Here is a 25,681-nt window from a genome sequence, read left to right on the forward strand (position 1 = left end):
GTAATTAAAATCTCCATTACTACCCCCCTAAACATGGTCCCAGTGATTTTATAGGTAAGTTCTGGTAAACCTTCAAGGAACAAATAATTCTAATATTAAGCAAATCATTCCAAATAAATAGCAAAAATAAAGTCCCCAACCCATTTCATAAAGTTAAACACCAACAATGCATAAGAAAATTCAGATTGAAAAATTATAGAAAACCTCACTTTTGAATATAGATGTAAAAAACCCTGAGTGGAATGTTATAAGCCAGTATCAACAATGTCATAGAAAGCAATATATCATGACTAAAAAAGTATTGCTCCGGTAATACATGGACTATTAAATTTTAAGATACTGTATGAGAGTAATTTTCCACATTAGCAGACTAAAGGAGAGAAACCATAAAATTATCACTAAATATGCAGAAAAGTATGCAATAAAGTTCAACAGTCCTCTTAGCAAACTAGGAATAAAGGCAACTTTCTTAAGTATGATAAGCAGTATCCACTGCACAGCTGTATAAACGCACACTTAGTAACCATACTTCATAAAGCATTCTCATTATAACTATTAAATAAACAAGTGTTCTCCATCATCATACCTCCTACATACTAAACTGGATATCTTTGTCAATACAATAAGAGAAAAAAAGAAACAAAACATGTAAAGACTACTACTGAAGGAAAAAAAAAGTTACTAAACTGTCACTAAGCTGCCTCAGAAAATATACAATTATTAACACAAAAAAACACAGATAATGAAAATTAATAAGGAAGCCAAGCAAAGCAATGAAATGGCCAAAAGATCAATAAATAGAATTTTCCATAATCACTAAGCATATAAAATGTGCATTATTTATAACCTAGTAGTTCTTCTATTTAATGACCCTAAAAAAAGAAGAAAACTTCCCACAGGTTTGCACATAACATATGCAAGTAAAGGATATGCAAAGTTCCATCTATCAGCAGAGGAGCAGATAAAAAATGACATTCATATAATGAAATACTATACAGCAGTTACATTTAATGAACTGAGTCATGTGTGTCAACATGTATAAACATAGCATTGCATGAAAAAATGAAGTAAGAAAAGAATAAGTGATATCTCCAGGGACAAATTTGGTTATAAAATGAGGATAGCAATAGCACATATTTTCTGAGACTAACATGAAGAGAATTCAAAGAGTGTAGAAAAATGACATTTAAAGATTCAAATATAAAGTTTACTTCTCAACATAAGCTCTGTCAAGTTCAAAACCTTTTTGTAAGTAATGATACCAGCCATTCAGTAAATCCCTACAGAACCCCTCAGTCTGTTTTATTAACTGAAGAAAATGGGTGTCCACTATTTTTTCAAGATTAGGAAACCAAAAAAAGTCAGAAAGAGCCAAATAAGAATAGTAGGGTAGATGCTTAATGACTTCCATTGGAATTCTCCCAAAATGGCTCTTGCTTGATGAGAGGGGTGGGCAGAACCATTATTGTGATGGAGGACTCTTTGGTGAAGTTTTCCTTGATGGTTTTTCTCCTTCAACTCTAGTTAATTTACTCAAAGCATTCTCCTAATAAGCAGATATAATCATTCTTTGATCAACAAGCAAAATGCCTTGTCATGAGCTTTGCTCTTGACTGGTCTGCTTTTGCTGTGACCGGACCACTTCTACCTCTTAGTAATCATTGCTATGATTATATTTTGTATTCAGAACAATACTAACAAAGCTATGCTTCAGCTTCTGTTACAATTCTTCAAAAAACTGCTTCAAGATATTCAACTTATTTGTTTAAAATTTCTAAAAATTTCTACTCTTTCCTGCCACTGATCTGGGTGCAACAGTTTTAGCCTCCATCAGACTGAAAATTTGTTCTGCTTTGATTTTTCAGTCAGAATTATTTAAGTGGAACCAGTTGAGGTGTCTATTATTTCTGCAGCTAATCATCAACCACCTTTAATTGGGGTACAAACAAAATTAACTCTTTCCTCGCAAATATGGATGGTTTGCCACTGCAGACTTCATATTCAATATGGTCTTATTCCTTCTTAAATGAGTTATCCATTTGTAAACTGATGATTTCTTTGGGGGCATTGTTCCTGTAAACTTTTCATAAGAGATTAATGATTTCAACATTCCTCCACCCAGGTTTTTCCAATATTTGGTATTTGTTCTTGCTTCAGTTTTAGTGGAATTTGTGTTGCCTTGACAGAGGCTGTATTCAAGCTGATTTCTTATCCTTTTTAGTACTTCAAACTAGATCCTGTTCAAATCTGTTATAAGAAGTTAGTATGAGGGGCCGGCGCCATGGCACAGCAGGTTAATCCTCCGCCTGTGGCACCGGCATCCCAAATGGATGCCAGTTCTAGTTCTGGTTGCTCCTCTTGCAGTTCAGCTCTCTGCTGTGGCCCGGGATGGCAGTGGAGGATGGCCCAACTGCTTGGGCCCCTGCACCCGCATGGGAGACAGGGAGAAGCACCAGGCTCCTGGCTTCAAAGTGGCGTAGCCATTTGGGGAGTGAACCAATGGAAGGAAGACATTTTTGTCTCTCTCTCACTGTCTGTAACTCTACCTTTCAAATAAATAAATAAATTCTTTTAAAAAAAGTTAGTATGATTTCACTCTGGTGCAAGTATTATTTATAGATAATACATAATAAATTTTAAGGAATAAAATTCCTAAATAATGGCTAGTTCTGGAAATAGAAGGGAAAAGAAAGAAGTGGAGTATCTGCATCTATATCTGTAATATATTTATTTCTGCCTAAGGGAGGTTAGAATTAAATACAACAAAATGTTAACATATTTTTTTTTTATTTTTGTCTACTTGTTCTTTTTTTTTTTTTTTATCTTTTATTTAATGAATATAAATTTCCAAAGTACGTCTCATGGGTTACAATGGCTTTCCCCCCCATACCGTCCCTCCCACCCACAACCCTCCCCTTTCCCACTCCCTCCCCCCTTCCATTCACATCAAGATTCATTTTCGATTATCTTAGTATACAGAAGATCAGCTTAGTATACCTTAAGTAAGGATTTCAACAGTTTGTTCCCACACAGAAACATAAAGTGAAAAATAATAGATGATTTTTTTTTAAATGATGATGAAATCAGATCAGACCTATTGTCATGTTTAATCCCAGTGGGAGTCAAGTTGGGAATTGATAGTTTCTTTTTTTTTTTTTTTTTTAACAGAAGATCAGTTTAGTGTACATTAAGTAAAGATTTCAATCGTTTGCACCCCCATAGAAACACAAAGTGAAATATACTGTTTGAGTACTCGTTATAGCATTAAGCCTCAGTGTACAGCACATTAAGGACAGAGATCCTACATGAGGAGTAAGTGCACAGTGACTCCTGTTGTTGACTTTACAAATTGACACTCCTGTTTATGGCATCAGTAATCTCCCTATGCACCAGTCATGAGTTTCCAAGGCTATGGAAGCCCCTTGAGTTCTCCGACTCTTATCTTGTTTAGACAAGGTCATAGTCAAAGTGGAGGTTCTCTCCTCCCTTCAGAGAAAGGCACCTCCCTCTTTGAAGACCTGTTCTTTCCACTGGGATCTCACTCACAGAGATCTTTTTGCCAGAGTGTCTTGGCTTTCCATGCCTGAAATACTCTCATGGGCTTTTCAGCCAGATCCGAGTGCCTTTAGGGCTGATTCTGAGGCCAGAGTGCTATTTAGGACATCCGCCATTCTATGAGTCTGCTGAGTATCTCACTTCCCATGTTGGACCACTCTCCCCTTTATTTATTCTATCGGTTAGTGTTAGCAGATACTAGACTTGTTTATGTGCTCCCTTTGACTCTTAGTCCTTTCATTATGATCAATTGTGAACTGAAATTGATCACTTGGAATAGTGAGATGGCATTGGTACATGCCACCTTGATGGGATTGAATTGGAATCCCCTAGTATGTTTCCAACTCTACCAATTGGGGCAAGTCAGCCCGAGCATGCCCCAAATTATACATCTCTTCCCTCTCTTATTCCCACTTTTATGTTTAACAGGGATCACATTTCAGTTAATTTTCAACACTTAAGAATAACTGTGTGATAATTACAGAATTAAACCAGTCATATTAAGTAGAACAGACAAAAAAAAAATACTATGAGGGATAATGTATTAAGTTGTCCATTAGCAGTCAGGGCTATGCTGATCAAGTCACCATTTCTCATAGTGTCCATTTCACTTCAGGAGGTTTCCTTTTTGGTGTTCAGTCAGTTGTCACCGATCAGGGAGAACATATGGTATTTGTCCCTTTGGGACTGGCTTACTTCACTCAGCATGATGTGTTCCAGATTCCTCCATTTTGTTGCAAATGACTGGATTTCGTTGTTTCTTACTGCGGTATAGTATTCTAAAGAATACATATCCCATAGTTTCTTTATCCAGTCTACCATTGATGGGCATTTAGGTTGGTTCCAGGTCTTGGCTATTGTGAATTGTGCTGCAATAAACATTAGGGTGCAGACCGCTTTTTTCTTTATCAATTTAAACTCCTTTGGGTAAATTCCAAGGAGTGCATATTTTTAAAGAGTCATTTCCTTATTTATTTGAAAGTCAGAGTTACAGAGAGAAGGATACAGAGAGAGATGGAGAGAGATCTTCTACCTGCTGGTTCACTCCCCATATGGCCACAATGGCCAGGGCTGAGCCAAGCTGAAGCCAGGAGCCAGGGACTTCTTCTGAGTCTCCCACATGGGTGGCAGGAGCCCAAACCCTTGGAACATCTACTTTTGCTTTTCTCAGGCCATTAGTAGGGAGCTGGATTGGAAGTGGAGTATTAGGACGTGAACTGGCACCTACATGGGATGCTGGCATCATAGGCAGTGGCCCAACCCGATATGCCACAATACCAGCCCTGAAAAGTCAACATTTAAATCTAGGTAGTGGGTGTGTGTGGGTTTTGTTACATTATTTCCTGTACACATGGCCCTACATATCCTATGAGTTCTGCAACCATACATTCAACCAGCTGCATTTGAAAATACTCAGAAAAAAAGAATTCTTTCTGTACTGATCATGGTCAGAGTTTCAGTCTTGTCATTATTCCCCCAAACAATTCAGCATAAGTATTTGTATAACATTTAAATTGTATTAGGTATTATGAGTGATCTAGAAATGATTTAACAGTATATGGAGGGAACGTGCATAGGTCATGTGCAAATACTATGCCACTGCACATATTGCACATAAGGGATTTGAGCAACAATGGACTTTAGTATCTAAAGCAGGTCCTGGAACAAATCCCACATGGACACCAAGAGACAACTCCATTTCCATTTATTTAAAATATTTCAGTAAAACATTTGAAATGGAAGGAGAAATTCCAAGTGGCTCCTGAATGGTGGGGAATACTATCAGTTTTCTTAGAGCTTTTTGAATTTTTCATGTTTTCTGCTGTAAGAATGTATTTATTTTGTATTTGGATTAACGTATAGCTTTTTAAAAGTAAAGATAAAATCCTTTTAATATTGAGGTAACAAGAGGTATATTTGATTGGAATTAATCATTTGATGTCCTCTAATCCAAAACAAAGTCTGTATATTAAAAATCATTTAATTTTAATAGAACAGTATTTTATTTATTACAACAAAATTTATATTTAGAAATCACAAACCCCCTTTTTTCTTTAGTCCTGAAAGTTACGATTCACAAATAATTTATGGGTATTTTTCACCATCTTCATTGCAATAAAATGTCATTTCATGTAAATTTCACAGTACTGTGACAATGGTGGAAGGGTTACAGGGGAGCCTTGGGTGTCTTTCTCAGAAAGCCCACACAATGACACCACCTCAGTTCTTCTCTAACCTCCTTCCTTTGTATTTCATGTCTGAAAGCACATCCAATCTGAACACAGAACTGATCTGCAGAGACTTTGCAATTCATCTTTTACAATGATTACAATTTCTAATCTAACCAGCAGCAGTTCAAATTGAACTCTGATCCATGTGATCAATAGCCATGGGCAGCCCGTTAGACATGTGAATATTAAATCGTTTTTGGACAAGGGCTGTCCAAATGAAAAGCATATAATTATCATCTATTAACATATATTGAAGGAAATAACACAGAAAAGCACAACATGTCTCATAAAACCTATCAAAATTTCAGTGACTATATTATTAATTTTAGATCTTATATTTTACATATGAATTAGAACCAAATTATGATGTATTTCTTTATGTGTTTATTATTAATTCTGTTGGCCTTAGGCCACAAAAATGGATAAATCTGTGAATAAAAAACATTTAATTTCTAATTCTATCTTTCACACACACACCCCTTTTTCCTACTTTATTGACATAAAAATTTCCCTACCTATTTGTAAGTAGTAGCCATGGTCAGTGAGCAAAAGAATAATTAACTGTTCGATAAAAAAACAAACATCTTATTTTTCATGGTTTCCCTACAAATAAAAAGCCCATACAATTATAAAAACATAAAATTAGGGCAAGCACTTGACACAGCATTTAAGATGCTGCTTGGGATGCTCAAAATCCATATCACAGTGCCTGCATTCCAGTCCCGGCTCTATTTCCAATCCCAACTTCCTGCTAATGTACTCCTTGGGAGGCAATGGTGATAGCTCAAGTAGCTGGGAGCACCTGGGGGACCCACAGAGAATTCTGGGCTCCTAACTTAGCCTGCTCCAGGCCTGCTTCTTTTTGGCATTTGGGAAGTGAACAGGTGAATTAGATCTCTGTATCTGTGCCTTTTGAATAAAAATATATACATATGTACATACATAATCTTTATAAATCACAAATTCTTTTTAAGAATAGAATTTACATGAAAAGGAGGAATATCTCCCATCTCAAGTGCCGGAACATCAATGAAGCTTCCAAACGTCCCATGGTAAATTCCAAAATTTAATAGTGCAGTTTTGGACATTTTTGTTTATGAAAACCTAAATCCCTAGTGCTCTAAGGTAAACCGATACAAGTCACCTTTTATAGCGTATTTCCCAGCAATTAGCCAGTTGAAGGCCATGTGATGCACCCAGGCCAGTGGTAAGCAAGAAAATTGATCTCTTCCAAGACTTGTCCTCTAAACCATCTCATGCAACCCTCCAGGAATCTCTTCATCAGTGAGGAGCTATGCCAGAACTAGAAAAGAGTTATTATTTAGCTGCATTAAACTTTGTGTGAGCCAAAAATAAACTTTTATTGTAGTAAGCCTCTGAGGTTTGTGTGTGCAAACATCATAGCCTGGCCTATTCAGGTTGGGAAACTTATTATACAGTTCTTTCAGATATGAGTGCAATGAATAAAACTTTCCAACACTCCCAGTTCTTTGCCCATCCACCCTAGTTCAGTCTTTTGTTTTCCTTCAACAGTGTTGTAATTTAGGATCAGCATTCTGCCCATACAGTCCCCAGATTGCTTTTCCCACACTTGGATAATACAAAGCGCTTCATCTGAATTTAGATCTGTCTTCTTCGAATTCTAAATTTTAGCTCTCAAACTGCATTCTTTCTTGGGCCAGAAATGGGGTTGGGCAAGCTGTTCCTGGAGGTCAATGCCTCTCCAGGAATGGTGGGGATGATTCTTTCTTCCCATTATGTTCTTGTGATACAGAAGCCATCTTGTGAGAGGCAGTGTTTCTGTTATTAACCTGGGCAGGACTTAAGGCTTAGGAAACTCGGGTCTTCTGCTTCAACAAATTCTAGTCTTGTTGGGAAGAGAGGTGTAGAATTCTATTTTCTGGTCTCCTTGGAGCTGGGAGAGGGCTTTCAGCTATAATCACTGCCTTTGCCATGGTTCTTCTCCTGGGGTTGTTTCCCTGGAGTGTTACCAGTGAAGCCTACTAAAACTAACAGGAAATCTACCTTCCAGCTCCATTGTAGTGCTTTTACTTAGTGAGTGGTTGTTGGACAAGTTCCCCAATTTCTTTGCATTAGTGCTCCTTTTTCTAACCTTTTTCTGAGTGACCATTTAAAGAGATTTTTCTCACCATTTTCTTTGTGTTAGGGCTACATTTTCTTTTTATCTTTTCACACAGAAATCATTTCAACATACCTGCCATCTAGAACTACAGTATTTAAAGCAAGATAAAGATTAGCCTGACCTTTCTTACATCAATTAATCAATATGGTTATGCTGCAGATTTACCTTTTAACCTTGGTGTTTCCACAGTGTGATTGCAAAGCATGATTTGTGAGGCTGCTCTGTTTTATATATGGTTAAGAACAACCTCCTGTCTCTGGGCTTTGATAAAGTGTCAGAGCACAAGGCAACATAGGCGGCAAAGGAAGTCTTCATAGAAAAATGGCTTTGCAAATCACAGATTGGAGCAGCAATATATGCAAAATTTGATGCCTGAAATTACTCCTGGGCTGTATGCAGATTCCTGTTGTTGAAAAAAGCTATTATTGGGCAACCCTCTCAAGAGTGAGATCATCTGATCTGAATTTCAATTTGGAATATGTTGTCTGTTGCTGGTGTCAATACTCCCCTTTTGTTGCAGCTCAACACCACTCTGCCCCCCATATCCTGAACTTGTAATCACAACTTGGCTTTCTGCTTTAGACTGCCTTACAGGTGAGAAATTTTGAGATGGGGCAGATGTGGAAAGTATCTCACTACGATCAAGTATTTTTCTATTGAATCCATTTAATGGATGACTACACTACCACTATTCCCCTTATAAGACTTTATAGACAGAAATATTTGCCCACCAGTCCACAATGTATGTTTCTCTCATAAAAGAATTGTAGAATCTCTTTCAGAGCAAGCCATCTATTTCTTTTGTAAAACAAAAGAGGAAAACTGAGTCCCAGAAAATGGCATGTTGTAATTCAGATTCCACATTAGTGGTAGACTCAGATATTAGAATCCAGTTTTCTGAAACCCACGCAGTTTCTCCCCTAAATGCCAAGCTGTCACATTACTTCTTAAGAATGAATTTAATTCTGTGATGACATTTGCAAACTTTCTACTTCCTCAGAAACCAATAATACAGCTCCCTGGGGAGGTTGTAGATTCCCTTGGGGCTTTCCTGGCTGTGCTGCTTTCACCTGAACATCTAGATGAACTGTCCTAATACAGAGAAAAATTCAAACCACAACTCTGACACTTAGCGGCTGTATGAGCTTTGGTCAGCAGTTTAAGCTCTCTGTGCCTTCACATTCTCTTCTGTAAAATTAAAAAAATGCACTTGGTGAGCTTAGTTGGAGGGTTAAAGGACTTAATACATATAAAGCAGATAATAAGCGCTACACAGGTGTTAGCTCATATTGCTTCTTCCATTCCCTTCTCACATTCTTCAGTGGATCTAAGACATCCTCCTTGATTATAGTATCACGTTCCTTCATAAATCCTAAGTGCTTTATAATCTTTCAGATTTCTATGGTGTACATATTGTAGAGTTCCTCCAGTTCATTTTGAACATTCACTTAGGGGACAACTGAAAGAAGAGCTGTTTGACAATAATAAAAAATAAAAATTAATTTTAAATCATAATGAATAAAAATCAACAGCAGTCATGTTTAAGACACCCACATTCTACATAAGAGTACTAAGTTCAATTTCTGGCTCCATCTCCTTATTCCGGCTTCCTTCCAGGGCAGACCTTGGGAGGTAATGAGTGATGGATGAAGTGATGGGGTCCCTTCCACTCACATGGGGGGCCTAGATTTAGTTCCTGGCTCCTGGCTTCAGCCAGGCCCCTTGCCATTGCAGGCACGTGTGACTGAACCAATAAATGGAGTGTCCCCTCTTTAAGTTTGTTTTTTTCTTTTTTTTTTTTTTTTTGACAGGCAGAGTGGACAGTGAGAGAGAGACAGAGAGAAAGGTCTTCCATTGCCTTTGGTTCACCCTCCAGTGGCCGCCGCGGCCGGCGCGCTGCGGCCGGTGCACCGCACTGATCCGATGGCAGGAGCCAGGTACTTATCCTGGTCTCCCATGGGGTGCAGGGCCCAAGTGCTTGGGCCATCCTCCACTGCACTCCCTGGCAACAGCAGAGAGCTGGCCTGGAAGAGGGGCAACCGGGACAGAATCCGGCGCCCTGACCGGGACTAGAACCCAGTGTGCCAGTGCCGCAGGCGGAGGATTAGCCTATTGAGGCACGCCGCCGGCCTCCCTCTTTAAGTTTTTTTAAAAAATAAATTAAACTCAAACAACGAAAAAACTACCAACATGTATCATCTCACTCACATTCTGATTCTTTTTTAGGTGGTTTACAATGAGGTAAGCTATTTCATTTCCAGGTTGCTGTGACAAAGATTTTTCTTTTACAGCATGTATTTTAATTTTTTATGGGTACATGATTTCTTTATTTGATTTTTAAAATTTCATTTAAGTTACACAAGTTTCATGTATTTCATATGCACTGAATGACAAAGATTGTTGAATGAATTTCACTTTGGTTTCAACTTTTTAAATACTGTGAAACACCACTGAATGCCTAGATCAAGTACCTTGCCATCAGTGCACAGAACTTCACTGTGGATTCTGTGATGCTCCCAATGACAACTCAATCATTGCATTCTTTTGAACAAGAAAGCATTACATTTCTCTTGAATCTGGCCTGACAAATCATTAAAATGCATCTGGCTTAGTCAAGGAACTCTCTTAATGTGAGATCACAGGCTACAATCATGGATTTGAGTTGACTATCTTGATTTCCTTACATCTGTTAAATGAAATTTCCTATTTTTCTTAAAACAGTGTATGCCTCTTAATATGTGCATTGATACTGATGCAAGTGTAAATTAATTTTGGATATGAAATTTGAAAATTCATAGTGATTTAAATAATAGAAAGTAAAGACTTGATCAGTTTCCAAATTGAGGATAATCCTTCAAGGAAAGAGCAAACTCTGAAGGCATCATCTTCCCAGTGCTGCCTGGCCTCTTTTGGTCCAAGGAAGAACAAGGTAGTCAGGTGATGCTAGGCTTAAGTTCTATAACCTTCTCTCCTCTGCCAACAGATTCTGCCAACAGGAGTGTTTGCCAAGTTACCCTAGCAAAGGAGTTCTGAGAAAAATGAAGCTTGAGATTTAAAAATAAAATTCAAGGATTTTCTTAATAAGGTTATGTACTGTTAGTCATAGTTTTCTGCAAAGTGATGTTCCAAATGTCTCTTCAGGGATTTGTTCTATTTTGAAAGGATGGCGAATATAAATATTTAAGTATTTGGAGACTTTGTCTTTGACCTAAGGGGGCTTACATTTTGTTTAAATAATGGTCTTAGAAATGTGAATATTTTATAAAATAAGATAGACCCAGGAATGTAAAGGAAAGCAATAAAAATCATGCTTTTCGTCTAATGGAGTTCTCAAAGATTAAAAGGAATGATGATCATTAGTGTGGGAATGTGGAAAGGGACATGCTCATACATTACTACAGGAAATGTAAATTGGTCCCTTCCCTGGAGAAAGAATTTGGCAATATAAGAGCCAGAGGCATACATAAACACCAAACCAAAAGTTCCACTTTTACAGAATTATCCTAAGGAAGTAATCTGTCAAGGGAACAAAGAGGTATATGTAAGAATCTATAGTTTATAAAAGAAAAAATAAAAAATAATGTTTCTAGTAATGTTATTTTGATCAGGTATTTTTATATAATGGACTGCTTTGTAGCAGAAATGATAGTGTAGATGCACATTTGCCAATTTGGAAAGATGTTTTTGAAAGACTATTAATTGGATTCAATCCTGTTGATTTCTTCTCTGATTTTAATTATTTCTCTTCTAGTGTCTGCTAATACTAACTGATAGAATCAAAAAGGGAGAGAACAATCCAACATGGGAAGCCATGGGAAGCAGGATACACAGCAGACTCATAGAATGGCAGATGTCCTAAATAGCACTCCGGCCTCAGGATCAGCCCTTAAGGCATTTGGATATGGCTGAAGAGCCCATGAAAGTATTTTAGGCATGGAAAGCCAAGACACCCTGGCAAAAAACAAAACAAAACAAAAAAAACACCTAAATGAAAGATCTCTGCGAGTGAGATCCCAGTGGAAAGAACAGGGCCATCAAAGAAGGAGGTACCTTTCTCTGAAGGGAGGAGAGAACTTCCACTTTGACTATGACCCTGTCAGAATAAGATTGAAGTCGGCAAACTTAAAAGGCTTCCATAGGCTTGGCAACTCATGGCTAGAGCCTAGGGAGATTACTGACGCCATAAACAAGAGTGTCAAATTGTTAAGTCAACAACAGGAGTCACTGTGTACTTACTTCTCATGTGGGATCTGTCCTTAATGTGTTGTCCAATGTGAAGTAATGCTATAACTAGTACTCAAACAGTATTTTACACTTTGTGTTTCTGTGCGAGTGCAAACTGATGAAATCTTTACTTAACATATACTAAAATGATCTTCTGTATATAAAGATAATTGAAAATTAATCTTGATGTGAATGGAATGGGAGAGGGAGTAGGAGATGGGAGGGGTGCGAGTGGGAAGGAAATTATGGGGGGGGAGCCATTGTAATCCATAAACTGTACTTTGGAAATTTATATTTACTAAATAGAAAAAGAAAGACTATTAATTGGTCAAAGCACATTATAAATCAAATTATAATATGATATTGTCACAGGAGGGAAAATTGCAAATGATCAGGTATGAGGATACATACTAAACTATTACCTGTGATTGTCTTTGAATATTGGGAGTTCAAACAACTTATGTTTATTAGTATTTCTCATTGTTTATATACTTAATACATATTACTTGAGTGCAACTTTTTCCAAAATAGAGCATGGGATATGTTTGAAGGGAATTAACAGTGTTCAGAAATATAATGATGTCATCACATTTATTTTCATTTACTGAAATGAAAAAAGTGTTCCTTTACATCTGATTTGTTGAGTACTCATTAAGGACTCTCTTTAAAATGAAAATTCTTTAAATAGATTGACAGAGGTATGGTTCCAGTGAGAAAGAAAGGGGAAAGAGAAGAGATGAGAGGGGGAGAAAACTATTGAACAAAATAAAATTATATGTTGGAGTCTTGGAGTTGTGATATCTAAAATTGAAATTCTGGCTATTATTCTTGAATCTTTTTAACCTTGTGAATACTACTGCATTGGACTACAAAAAGTTTTTAATCTATAAATTGAAAATCAAAATAATATTCACAAGATTGTTGTGAGGAGTACATAACTCCCCTAAGTCAAAGTACCTTGCTTATAGGGAATGTGCAAAAAATGCCTACTGTGAACATGTGATATAATATGTACTACACACTAAGGTATGCACTTTACCTACATTACCACATATTGTTATCAAATATCCTTATCACATAGGCATTTTATCTCCATTTTACAGATGAAAAAATCATTTTAAAAATGTAATAAATTTGTCCAAAGTCAGAGAGTCAGAAAGAGGCATGTGTGAATAGGAACAGGAAAGTGTCCAAAAGGAATGCTCCACATTAGACGTGACAAGCCATCCTTTGCCCCTCCCTTCTCTCACTCTCCATCTTAGCACTAAAGATGACTGAAAGACAGTATGTGCTATTTGCTTTTACTTATTCTATGACTGTCCCTTCTTGAAGATCAGCTTTTAAGTATTTTACTTACTGTTCATTGCAAATTTCATCCGACCCTTATACACACATAGCCACTATGTTTCCCCAAAAAAATCCCCTCTAACCCAACCAAACAATATGATATTCTGGATTTGTGGGTATGTGTTTCCTTTTTTTCTCTTTTTTTTTTTTTTTTTTTTTTTTTTGACAGGCAGAGTGGACAGTGAGAGAGAGACACAGAGAGAAAGGTCTTCCTTTGCCGTTGGTTCACCCTCCAATGGCCGCCGCGGCCGGCGCGCTGTGGCCGGCGCACCGCACTGATCCGATGGCAGGAGCCAGGAGCCAGGTGCTTTTCCTGGTCTCCCATGGGGTGCAGGGCCCAAGCACCTGGGCCATCCTCCACTGCACTCCCTGGCCACAGCAGAGGGCTGGCCTGGAAGAGGGGCAACCGGGACAGAATCCAGCGCCCCGACCGGGACTAGAACCCAGTGTGCCGGCGCCGCAAGGCGGAGGATTAGCCTAGTGAGCCGCGGCGCCGGCCGTGTTTCCTTTTTTAACTTAGCCTGCGCTACGTTACAGGCAAATACTAGTTAATCCAAATTTGCTCTGAAATCATGATGCTTCTACATATAGAAACCTTAGTTCCAAAATGACATGATTTAAAATAAAAGATTTGAATTAGACCCCAAAATGTATGTAGTCTTTCTATTATAAATGTATGTAATCATGGATATGTATAATCATAATTCAGTACTTCTAAGGGGCTATTACACATCAAACAAATGACCACAAACAGTCACAAACAGCATGTGACCATGAGATACAGATGTGATTTGATTGCAGTTGCTCATTAGGATCATAGCCATGGCATCAGCATTGTAAATGTCAATCTGGGCAACATGGTGCTATCAAACACCCACAGCCTACAAACACCAGCATCACATGAACCACAGCAATGTGTGTCATTACAAGCGAGATCACTTACAATCCTTTTAGGACACTCTGGAGTTAGGTTGCTCCTAATAGTTCTAGGATAAACGAGAATGTTTTCTAGTCTTGTTTCTTCACTCATGCTCCTTATGCTGTCTATAAAATTGTCCTTGATCAGTTGCTATAATAAAATACCTTAGAGTGAGTAATGGATAAACATCAGGAATAAATCTATTTGCACTTATTCCCCACAGTGCCTGAGACTGGAAAGTTCAACCTCATGGCATTAGCAGATTCAGTGCTGGCAAGGGCCTTTCCCTCATAGATAGCACTTTCTACACATCATCACATGACAAAACAGGCAAAAAGATTCCTTCAGGCCTCTTCTTCTAAGGGCACAATACCAGTAGGTGACATATCACCTCTTAAAGGACACAACTTTTAATACTTTTACAAGGGAGTTAGGTTCTAACATAGGAATTTCGGAGAGACACAAATATTCAGACCTTAGCAATCCTCATCCTATAATTCCTTAATAATTTCTGCCTGTAAAATTATATTCATCCTCTTCCCAAATTGTATATCTTTCATCACATCTATACCAACATCTCATAAAGCATAATTCTCTCTCCTATATACATGTAGCAGTTTTAATGTTTTATGGCATTAATGGTATGCTAGTTACCAAAAAGGCCCATGATTCTTTTAGCTAAAAAAATGGGGACTTTAGAAAAGTAATAACATAGCATGAACCATATAGTACATAGCATCTCCAGCAATGAAGTGTTCATGAATTGACATAAGACAAAATTAATGAAAAGATCTTTTTAGTTGTTTCCTTAGAAACATACACTATTAACCCCCTTTCGTATATTTGGCTTGCAAGTGTTTTCTCCAAATCTATAAGCTATTTTTTTCATTTTGTTAATTATTTTCTTTGCTGTACAGAAATGTTGATTTTTTAGTTTAATATAGTCCACTTTTTCATTTTTTGCTTTTGTTGCCTAAGTTATGGAGTGATATACAAAAAGTTATTGCCAAGGTTCAATATCAAGTAGCTTTCTCCCTTTGTTTTCTTCTAGGAGTTTTAACAATTTTGGATCTTGGATTTTAGTCTTTAATCCATTTTGAGCTGATTTGTGTATGATGGAAGATAAGGGTTCAGTTCCTATTTTTTTTTAGCAACCAGTTAGCCTGTTTTTCCAACTTATAATTTAATAGCAAAAAAATCAAAAAACAAAATTTGAAAATGGACAAAGTACTTGAATAGATATTTTCCCAAAAAAGACAGAAAGTGGCCAACAGGTATATGAAAAGGTGCTCAATAATCAAAAAAATGCAAATCAAAAGACAATGAGCTATCACCATCATCCCTGTTAGGAAAGCTCATATCAAATTATCAAGAAACAGCAAATATTGGTGAGGATCCAGAGAAAAGGTTATCTTTGTATATTGTTAGCAGGAATGTAAATTGGTATAGTCATTAACAAGAACAGTATGGAAGTTACTCAAAAAAAATAAATAAATAAAAATGGAACTACCGGCCAGCGCCGTGGCTCACAAGGCTAATCTTCCACCTACCGGCGCCGGCACACGGGGTTCTAGTCCCAGTCGGGACGCCAGATTCTGTCCCGGTTGCCCCTCTTCCAGGCCAGCTCTCTGCTGTGGCCAGGGAGTGCAGTGGAGGATGGCACAAATACTTGGGCCCTGCACCCCATGGGAGACCAGGAGAAACATCTGGATCCTGCCATTGGATCAGTGCGGTGTGCCGGCCGCAGCGCACTGGTCGCGGCGGCCATTGGAGGGTGAACCAATGGCAAAAGGAAGACCTTTCTCTCTGTCTCTCTCTCACTGTCCACTCTGCCTGTCAAAAAAAAAAAAAATGGAACTACCACATGACCCATCAACTCTTCTACTTAATGCAAATGAAGTCAGTACCTGATGAAGATGTCTGCACTCCCATGTTCACTGTAGTATTATTTCCACCACCAAGATACAGAAACAATCTAAGTGTCTATTAATGGATGAATGGATGAAGAAGTCATGTTGTATATATGCACAATGGAATGCTATTCTGACTTTAAAAAGAAGGAGCTACTGCCATTATCATCAACATGGGTGAAGCTAGACAAGACATTGCACAAAGTGAAACAAGACACACTCAGAAAAAATCATACTGCATGATCTCACTTATATGTTAAATCTAAAAAAGTTGAACTTACAGAAACAAAAAGAAGAACAGTGATTACCCAGTGGTGTTGCCAGCAGAGTGGTGAAGGTGGGGGTTGGTGATGAAGAGCCCTGCAGGTCTTTAGGATAAATAAGTCCAGAAATTTAATGCATAGCATGGGGACAAAAGCTTAAAACATTTCAATAATATTCGCTGAAAATTTAATAATGGAGTAGATTTCAAAATGCTTTTAACACACAAAAAAGTAACTGAAAGAAGTGATGGATACGCAATTTGCTTGAGTATAATAATCATTTCACTATGTATGTGTATACCTTAAATATATACAATAAACATGAGTTTAAAAAGAAATGTTGAATTTTCACCTGATATAAGAAAGGAATCTATATGCCAACGATCAGAGAGAAAAATCTTTCCCCAAAAATCAAAGTCTTCTATGTGAGGAAAAAAGATTTCTTAAGAAAAATACAATTTGAGCAGAGGCCCTTTGTCCAATGTCAGTCATTCCTTCCATGTAATCACTTGAAAACAGATTTTCTGAGCTGAGCATCAGGGAGCTTTGAACTCCCTTAGATCATAAAACTTCATACAACAAAATAAACATGAGGCAAAGCGCTCCACAAGTACCTAGATTAAGTCTTATAACAATTGGCAAATCATTAAGAATAGGGCTTTTGTTCCTTTTGTGAGCGGTCAAAAATACTGAATAATTGAGTGCTGTGCCAAGTCAACTCGCAGCAAGTTCATGTGAGATCATTTAAAATGAGAAAAATGATGCTTGAAAAGGTCCCTGATGGGATTTTGCTTTTCCCTAAGAGATTTTAGATACCATTCTGCTACAGCATTTTAAAAATCACTTTCCAAAATTGGGCACCTTCATTATCATTATGGCATTACATTTGCACTCTCTACTTAGGTTGCTTTGGAAAAGAATGGCACCCCAGTTGTGCTTTTTATCTTAAATGCACCTTCTCTCCCATTTAATCTCTCCTTGTGTGACAGTCATTTTATCTCATAGCAATCGCATTCTTTTGTCTCTATTTTACTGAATGAGTAGTTTTCAAATTATTCTGAGAGGGTCACTTTGAGTGTAGCCCTTGGAGAACCTGAAAGGCTAACTGCACATCCTGGCTTCCTGGGCTACCTCTACTAGCACCAAAGTAAAGGAATAGGCACAGAGACTTAACTTTGTGTTGTTCCCAGCAGGACAGCACAGAGATATGGGAGAGTAAAGGCTGATGTTGTTTATTTACATTTTTTTAGTTGATAGAAATCACATTGCAGACAGCAGATTACTTCTGCCAGAAGTGTAAGAAGTGAAGTCTTCCTATAAATCCTGGATACAATGTCACCTCTAGAGAGGACATGCATGTATATTCATTAAATAAATAGTTACACAAATGGTTGAAATTGTTTTGGTATACAAAAATTTAGAAGTTTATTGTGATTACATTATAACTCATTCCAGAAAGTGAGCTACACAGTCCATGTACATATGTCTTCTAACAACAAATATGCAACAACAAACACAAAGAAAGGTAATTGGGATTATTAGTGAACAGAGAAAATTCATGTACTTGGGCAGATGATGAAAAGTTATACATTGCTAAGGATAAATGAACCACTGAGGGAGTTGCTGTGTTCTATAACATAGTACAATAGTTGATTCATAAGTAATCAAGAAAAGTTTAAATTATCCTCCTTAACCAAACACATCTAAGAATTCAAAAGAATGTCTAGTGCAACTTGTGACTATGTTTTATGAAATTACTCAAGCAAAACAGCAAGGAGCCAATTTCACCTGGAAAACACATTAATGTAAAACACCTCATTCTTCAGTGATGTGTCATTGTACTTACATTATTTTACATATTTAAGATAAGTCCAGGGAATTCTAAGTATAAGAAATGCCTGAGGAGAAATGGAGTTTCAGGTTTTCAAATTAGGGGAGTGAAATCCTAACAGTGCCCTTGAGGTGTCCGTGAAGAGGGCACTTGGGTGTCATTCACAGGCCTCTGAATTGCTGCAGTCATGTGATCTTCCCCATGAGGGACAAGCACCTGGGAAAGCTCTGATGCGAAAGCCCGCCATCCCCGGTGCAGATCTGGAGGGAGGTGATTCTCCTTGTAACCCGAATAGAGCAGACTGTTCCCCAACAGTGCCACCAAGCTCCAGACCAGAGGGATCAGTGGAAGAAAACCAGAAACAGTACGCGCAGGCCCTATTTTCTCACTAGTCATTGCAGGGAAGAAACAATGCCATAATTCATCTCAGGACAAGAAAATGGATCTCATGGTATTGCAAAATGAAAAAGAGAAAAAGAAAGGAATTAACAACTATCTATGAAGTGAACGTTATCATAATGGTAAATAAATGTTTTTGACTGTTCCAATGTATTTTCATGGTGCTTTAAATGCATCCTCTAATTTAATCTTCAAACTAACTCTCTGAGGTAGGAAATATTGGTCCCCTTTACATACAAGAAAACTGAAACTTGGGTTAAGAATTTTTCTCAAGATCACACAGCTAGTAAATTGAAAAATCAGGATTTAAACTAACTCTGCCTGGCTACAGATGCAACAATAATGAGATTACTCAGTCAATGGCCAGGCAAAAATATGAATCTCTAGTTTTCAGGTCTGTGATATTCTATTTAACACAACATGGCCAATACGCTAGCTCTATTTCTTAAAGGGCAGGCCTAACAGTCCAAGAATATTAGAATTGGAAGGATTCTTAAAGAGAAATAGGATTTATTTTTTAAGATTTATTTTGTTTTAATTTTAAGGAACAATGACAAGAGAGAGGGAGAGACAGAGAGAAAGAGATCTTCCAACTGTTGGTTTAGTCCATAAATGGCCACAATGGCCAGTGCTAGACCGGACTGAAGCCAGCAAACTGGTACTCCAACTGGGTCTCCCACATGGGTGGAAGGAGCCCAAGTACTTGGGATATCTTCTGTTGCTTTCCAAGATACATTAGCAATAAACTGTATTGGAAGCGGAGCAGCCAAGATTCAAATTGGTGCTCTGATAAGGGATGCCAGTGTCACAGGTGGTAGCTTACAAACTATGCCACAACACTGGCTCCAGAAACAAGATTTCTTAACATAGGAGAACTGCAGTCCCCACTAAAGATCTGATGAGTATTATAGGTCCTTGTTCCAGAACATTAAATGTACATTCCATTCTGGTTATTCATGGTAATTTTGCTCTATGAAAGTCATTGTGAACACAGAGACAGTAGTGACCGCCTGCTCCTAGGAGAAACATAGGGTTAACTTCCTGTGAGCCCAGAATCACAATATGTTTTTCAACCAATAAATACATATCTTTGTTTTACATGTGTTTGTGTCTAAATACATCTTATTTAACAAATATTGTTGGCTCATTAACAGGAAAGTCATGGCCAACAACTGTAACTCTTGGTGGAGCAAAGCTTAACTAGCCCATGTATTTTGTCTATGTGACATACCACAGCCTTCTTGTGGTTAGCAATACTAGATAACACTTTATCACTATGCTGGGATGCCACTTCAGAAGTGAAATAACTGATGAAAAGCACAAATATGTGAAAAACATGTCACAAACAAGATCACAAAAAGAGTATTTACATATATATTTAAGCTGAAGGAAGAAGGCAATGCTTCCTTGTTGACTTCAGCTGGTATTGAATGGTATCAAGCAACTCAGATTTTTCACTGCTCTGCACATGTCTGCCAACAACTGTGAAAGTGTCTCACGTATTGATTTGGGGTTACATATTGTGGTTAGTAAGCAAATTCACATCTACATAATCTGCAAATGAAGTCAACTGTGTATATAAGGTTTCATACAATTCCAAAAGATATATAGACTGCACCAAGTCTATCTGATCTAAGGCAATCATTTTAAATATACACTTTTAAACACTGAAAGAACATTTGAACACTAAAATAAGCCAGAGTTTTGAATAACAAAGAAAATGTCAGAAAGTTCCTAAAACAAATGACCATGACATACTATAAAATGTTTTTTGTTAGAATTAAATGGGCAAACACATTTTAATCCTCTATGCAATTTCAGGAGATTCTGATGTTTGCTTGATACTGTCTTCCTTCTTTAAAAATCACAAACATTACTTTCTGTAAATTTCTGCTCTACACTTTAAATCACTTTAAATTATACTTTTATGCTCTAAGAAAACAAGGTCCACAAATAATCTCCAGGAGTAACATTCTTATAAATACTGAATGAGGTTCTGGTGAATAGCTTATTTTGGTGATATGACAAACCAGAAGCACCTGAATGCTTGTAGTCTTGGTCTCCCAAACAATGCATTATTATACCAGTGAAGTGCACTCTGTCAGAACAAGTGTGCCATTAAGTTTCAAAAACCTGACCATGAGTCCATATCGACAAAAAGGAATGCAGAATACAAAGATGAAATCACTAACTTCAGTGGCCTCATTCTCAAAAGACAGAGGAAAAGGTAGAGAGAAGACATCAATAAAAGTACATATTTAAAAATTTCTCTAGGACCTCCTCTCTTGTTTTCTCCAATTTCCTCTACTTCTCTCTAGTAAAGTATGTAAGTACACACATGCAAACACACACACACACACACAATTCATGCATTAATAGAAAGCTCTTTGTCACCATCCTTACCTTCTGAAATCAAATCTATCCTTGAGTCTTGAAGATCACTAGAAAGATTCATTTATCTCTTAGAAATGTGTAAATTCTCCCCACTCTGACCACGTTTGTTTCCATAAATCTACCTTATTTTGTAAATATATATATGCTTACCAAAAACCAAATATAGTATGGCAAGATTAAAGAGAGCAGGACAAGTGCCTGTGCATCCCGACACAGCTCAGGTTTGACACTTCTCACAGCACTGTCTGAAATACTGGCATAATTCCAACCATGTCATAATAATGATCAGTAAGTATCTTTGGGATAGCTAAATGAGGTGAATGAACAAAAACAAGGGGCCTGCATAGAATGGCTATTCAAAAGACACAGACGTGGCCAATTATAAGGACCACATGTTCCAGTCTGATATAATTTGGCTATATTTATAGCATCCCAGACATGTTTTATTTTTCTTTTTACCAAATATCAATCAATGTGAACTTGAATTTATTCATGCAACAGGTGTTCAACCAGAATTTATTGAGCACCTGGTCTGGACAGTGCTCTGTGCTAAAGTCAGGAATAGCAGTGAATAGCATAGCAGTGAATAAAATAGGCATCGACTCCATGGGTGAACATGAAAATAGGTTTCAATCCATGAGTGCCAGTATTCCGAACCATGTTCTTTGGGCTGTTCGAGACACATTGTGATAAAACATCCAGGAAAGAAACATTTTGAAATGAAGTTATTTCACATTGGATTTCCCTCAAGCCTTATCTGTAGGACACTGAAATACAGCACATGCCAGAAGGGAAGTGGGAACACTCTACCTGAGAAATCTTGTGCTCCATTCTTTCAGTCTGAGTACTGTTTATCTTGAAAACTTACTGTTCCTGGCCTTGTTCCAAGGCAAGCAATCCAGTGATTCATGAAGATTTTCTCTTTGGGGTTCTGTTTTAAGCAGCAATGGCAAATAGGCTGTCCCAATAAAAACATGTCTTAAGGAAAGAAAATTTCATATTTTTCTCCTAATAGAAGTCTCATAAATTTTGGAGTTAAATTCTGCTAGTCATCTGGCACTGCCCCAGATTTCTTATAAACAAGATATCTGAGATGGAAACACATACATACATTTAAAATGAAGAAGTCATATGAAATATGGATGTGAATTTATACTTAAAACATAATTTTGGGGTTAACACAGAAAAAGGAGCATTAATTTGTATATGCTGAAGGAGCATAAGTCAAGACAATGATGATTCTAGCTTCCCTGGTCTTCCTTTCACAAGAATTTTCACAGCCTTTTTCTGGCCTTTCCATGCTAATTGAACTGATTGCCTGAGCTACAGGGTCAGACTCAAATAAACTGCCATGATCCCAATATTTAAAATATTCACAAATTGGATGAACTGAGTCTTGTTTGAAGAAATGGTATCAGGGGTCACAGACAAAACATTAGACATAGAGTTTCTTACAGTAAAATGAGAAATGAATCAGAGTCACCATCACTTTAAACCAATGTACCAGTTTAAGCAACTCCATTTTATTCCACAATGTTATTCAATCTTCGTTTATTAAAAAAATAAACAAACAAACAAAATCTCATTACTGATGGACAAAATGAGATTATTTTTAGAAAGTTTAATTTTCTTTTTTTAAGATTTATTTTATTAATTTGAAAGAGTCACACAGAGAGGCAGAGACATAGACAGGTCTTCCATCTGCTGGTTCACTCCCCAAATGGCCGCAACAGTTGGAGCTGAGCCAATCCAAAACCAGGAGGCAGGAGCTTCTTTGGGTTCCCAACGTGAGTGTAGGGGCACAGGACTTGAGCCATTTTCCACTGCTTTCCCAGGTGCATTAGCAGGGAGCTGGATTGAAAATGAAAAAGCCAGGACTCAAACAGGCGCCCATATGGGATGCCAGTGCTGCAGGCTGGGGCTTTGACCCCCTGAGCCACAGTGCCAGCCACTGATTATCTTGTATGCCAAAATTCTTTTCTCAATTAGTTAAATTACAATATTGTAAAATCAAATTCATTGGCATAGTTGATACTCTAAAATCAAATAAGAAAAAAGATGAAATAAAAATGACTATTTATTGTTGTTAAATATAATCTATTTACATATTAAAGATCAATCTTTTGCCATTTAATCACTTAAACCTATGAATGTACAAATGTACCTAATCTGATGATCCTCCAAAGATAAATTTTAGTCTTTCTTACTCATGTTGTTAATATGTAGTTCACTTAAATTATAATATGTTTAAGAATAATGTATTATGGAAAATATTAGGGAAGGGCAAGTCAATGTGACCAACAAAAGGACAAGCGACACTTTTCAAGAGCTCAAATATATTACTACAAATAAAACAATGGTTCCCAAGCTCAAATATAAAACATCATAGGAGGGCCCAATGTGTCTCAAATACCCTCCTAACATCTTTAAATCCTACCTAATAGTAATGAGTATAACATAAAGAACATTAAAAAGCCAGAATGACAGAATAACTCAATGTTCTTGACGTTTTTGACGTTTTTTGACATTTTTAAATCTCTGTGTAAAACAAAAAATAAGCCAGAATGACAGAATGACTCAATGTTTTTAATGTTTTTGACATTTTTAAATTTTTATGGAAAACAAAATCTTTTACTTTATAATTACAAATAGTACAATAGAACAATTAGTAAGTAGAAAATCATTGTTCCTCAAGAGCATGGACAGGGCTATAATTAAATCTCAAAATGCCAATTTTCCTCATTTATATTAGATTATTTTGTACTCCACATATTAATTACCACAAATCAGGAAAAATATATTTGTCATTTTGGGATTGGCCTATTTTACTCAGCATAATGTTCTCCAATTGCATCTACTTTGTTGCAAAAGATAGGATTTCATTCTTTTGTATGGCTGAGGAGTATTGTATCAAGTATATACACTCAAAATCTCCTTCTTTTCTATCATTTCACTTCTAATAAAAAGTGAAAACTTTCTACATACATCTGTGGATATACTTTTGATGCTGCACTATCCAATCTAGGAACATATAAGATAATGACTACATTGTGTGACCAATTGTACCAAGAATTTAACACCTTTTAGTGACACCTTAAAAAAATCCTACTTAATTTAATAAGACCAGTTCTCTTGTCTTGTGCCACCCTATCTGCTAAGATGGCAAAAGGTCATCTAATAATAACACTCACGGAATTCTCACTTGAACTGATCCCACTTTAGGGGCAAAAAACGTGAAAACTTATTGCATTTCTCATTCAACAATTTATTTTGGATAAAATATGGAAAGCTATTCCAATGATTCATGTTACTCATTAATTATATAAATTTTCAACAGAGAAATAACAAATATTCTATGAAGCATAATCTAAAATGAACTAAAACACGTGAAAATAAATGAATAGTTCATCCATGATTTTATTGTGTTTATTCATTGCTGCTTAATTAGAAAAATGCCATTATTCAGACTACAGATGTTAACTACTGTAAAATACCATCAGATACTCATATAAAATTATTATTAACTTTAGAGCCAGTGATTGTTTTCCTCAAGCCAACAACAATGAAGACTAAATTAGTATTTCAATAAAATTAAAAATTGGAAGATCCATGACACAAATTTCAATGGGAATACCAATAAATATGCAAATAGTTTTCATCATTATCATCCTTCATTTAAGTACTTTCAAAACCATTCCTATTTTACTTTGAGGTAATGATATAAATTCAATTTAGTTAGATATAAATTCCAAAGAAAATGATTCAATTAAGTTAGATACAAATTCAAAAGAGAAAAAATGTTTTAGTTCTGAATTCCATTTCTACTTGGTATTAGAGAAAGAAACACAGGATATGGGATTAAATCAATTTGTCTTCATAATATGCAGGCCATCTTAAGATGGTTGTGGATGTAAAACCCATAGGGATAAAGAACCCATGAGAACTTCCAGAAACATAGTATAGAGAAGAACTGTATCAAAACAAATTAAATTCACTCTTATACAGTTGATTTATTAAGTTAGTCATATCAGCATATCATTTGCCCATCAAACTTAAGAAATTAATTTTATTCATTTCACTCTAAAACTTTGTAATGATCAGCATTTTTTTCTGCATGTACAATCAGAAATTAGCCATGAAAGGTGAGATATAACCCAAGTACTAAGAGAAAAAAACTGCCATCCAGAATATTATATCCTGAAAAGCTCTCATTCGTGAATGGGTGAAATAAAGACCTCTCATAGCAAACAGAAATTGAAAGAATTTGTCACCTCTCATCCAGCTCTGCAAAAAATGCTTAAAGATGTGTTACACACAGAAACACAGAAACATGGCCATCAATACAAAAGAAGGGAAAGGAAAAAAAATCCCCCAGTAAAAGATCACAGGAAATTCAAAGCATATATTAGAAATATCTTTGGGAAAATGGCAGGACAAACTCACTACTTATCAATAGTCACATTGA

The 25,681-nt window shown here is 36.7% G+C and overlaps 1 long non-coding RNA gene across 1 annotated transcript in view; it reads left to right on the top strand.

Annotated features, from left to right (window-relative positions):
• The window catches only part of LOC138848997 (uncharacterized), a 244,817-nt gene that overhangs the window by 102,974 nt on the left and 116,162 nt on the right, over positions 1-25,681 (top strand). The window lies entirely within an intron of this gene.

The sequence above is a fragment of the Oryctolagus cuniculus genome, chromosome 3 (genome assembly GCF_964237555.1).
Source record: "Oryctolagus cuniculus chromosome 3, mOryCun1.1, whole genome shotgun sequence".
In the NCBI taxonomy this organism is placed as follows: Eukaryota; Metazoa; Chordata; class Mammalia; order Lagomorpha; family Leporidae; genus Oryctolagus; species Oryctolagus cuniculus.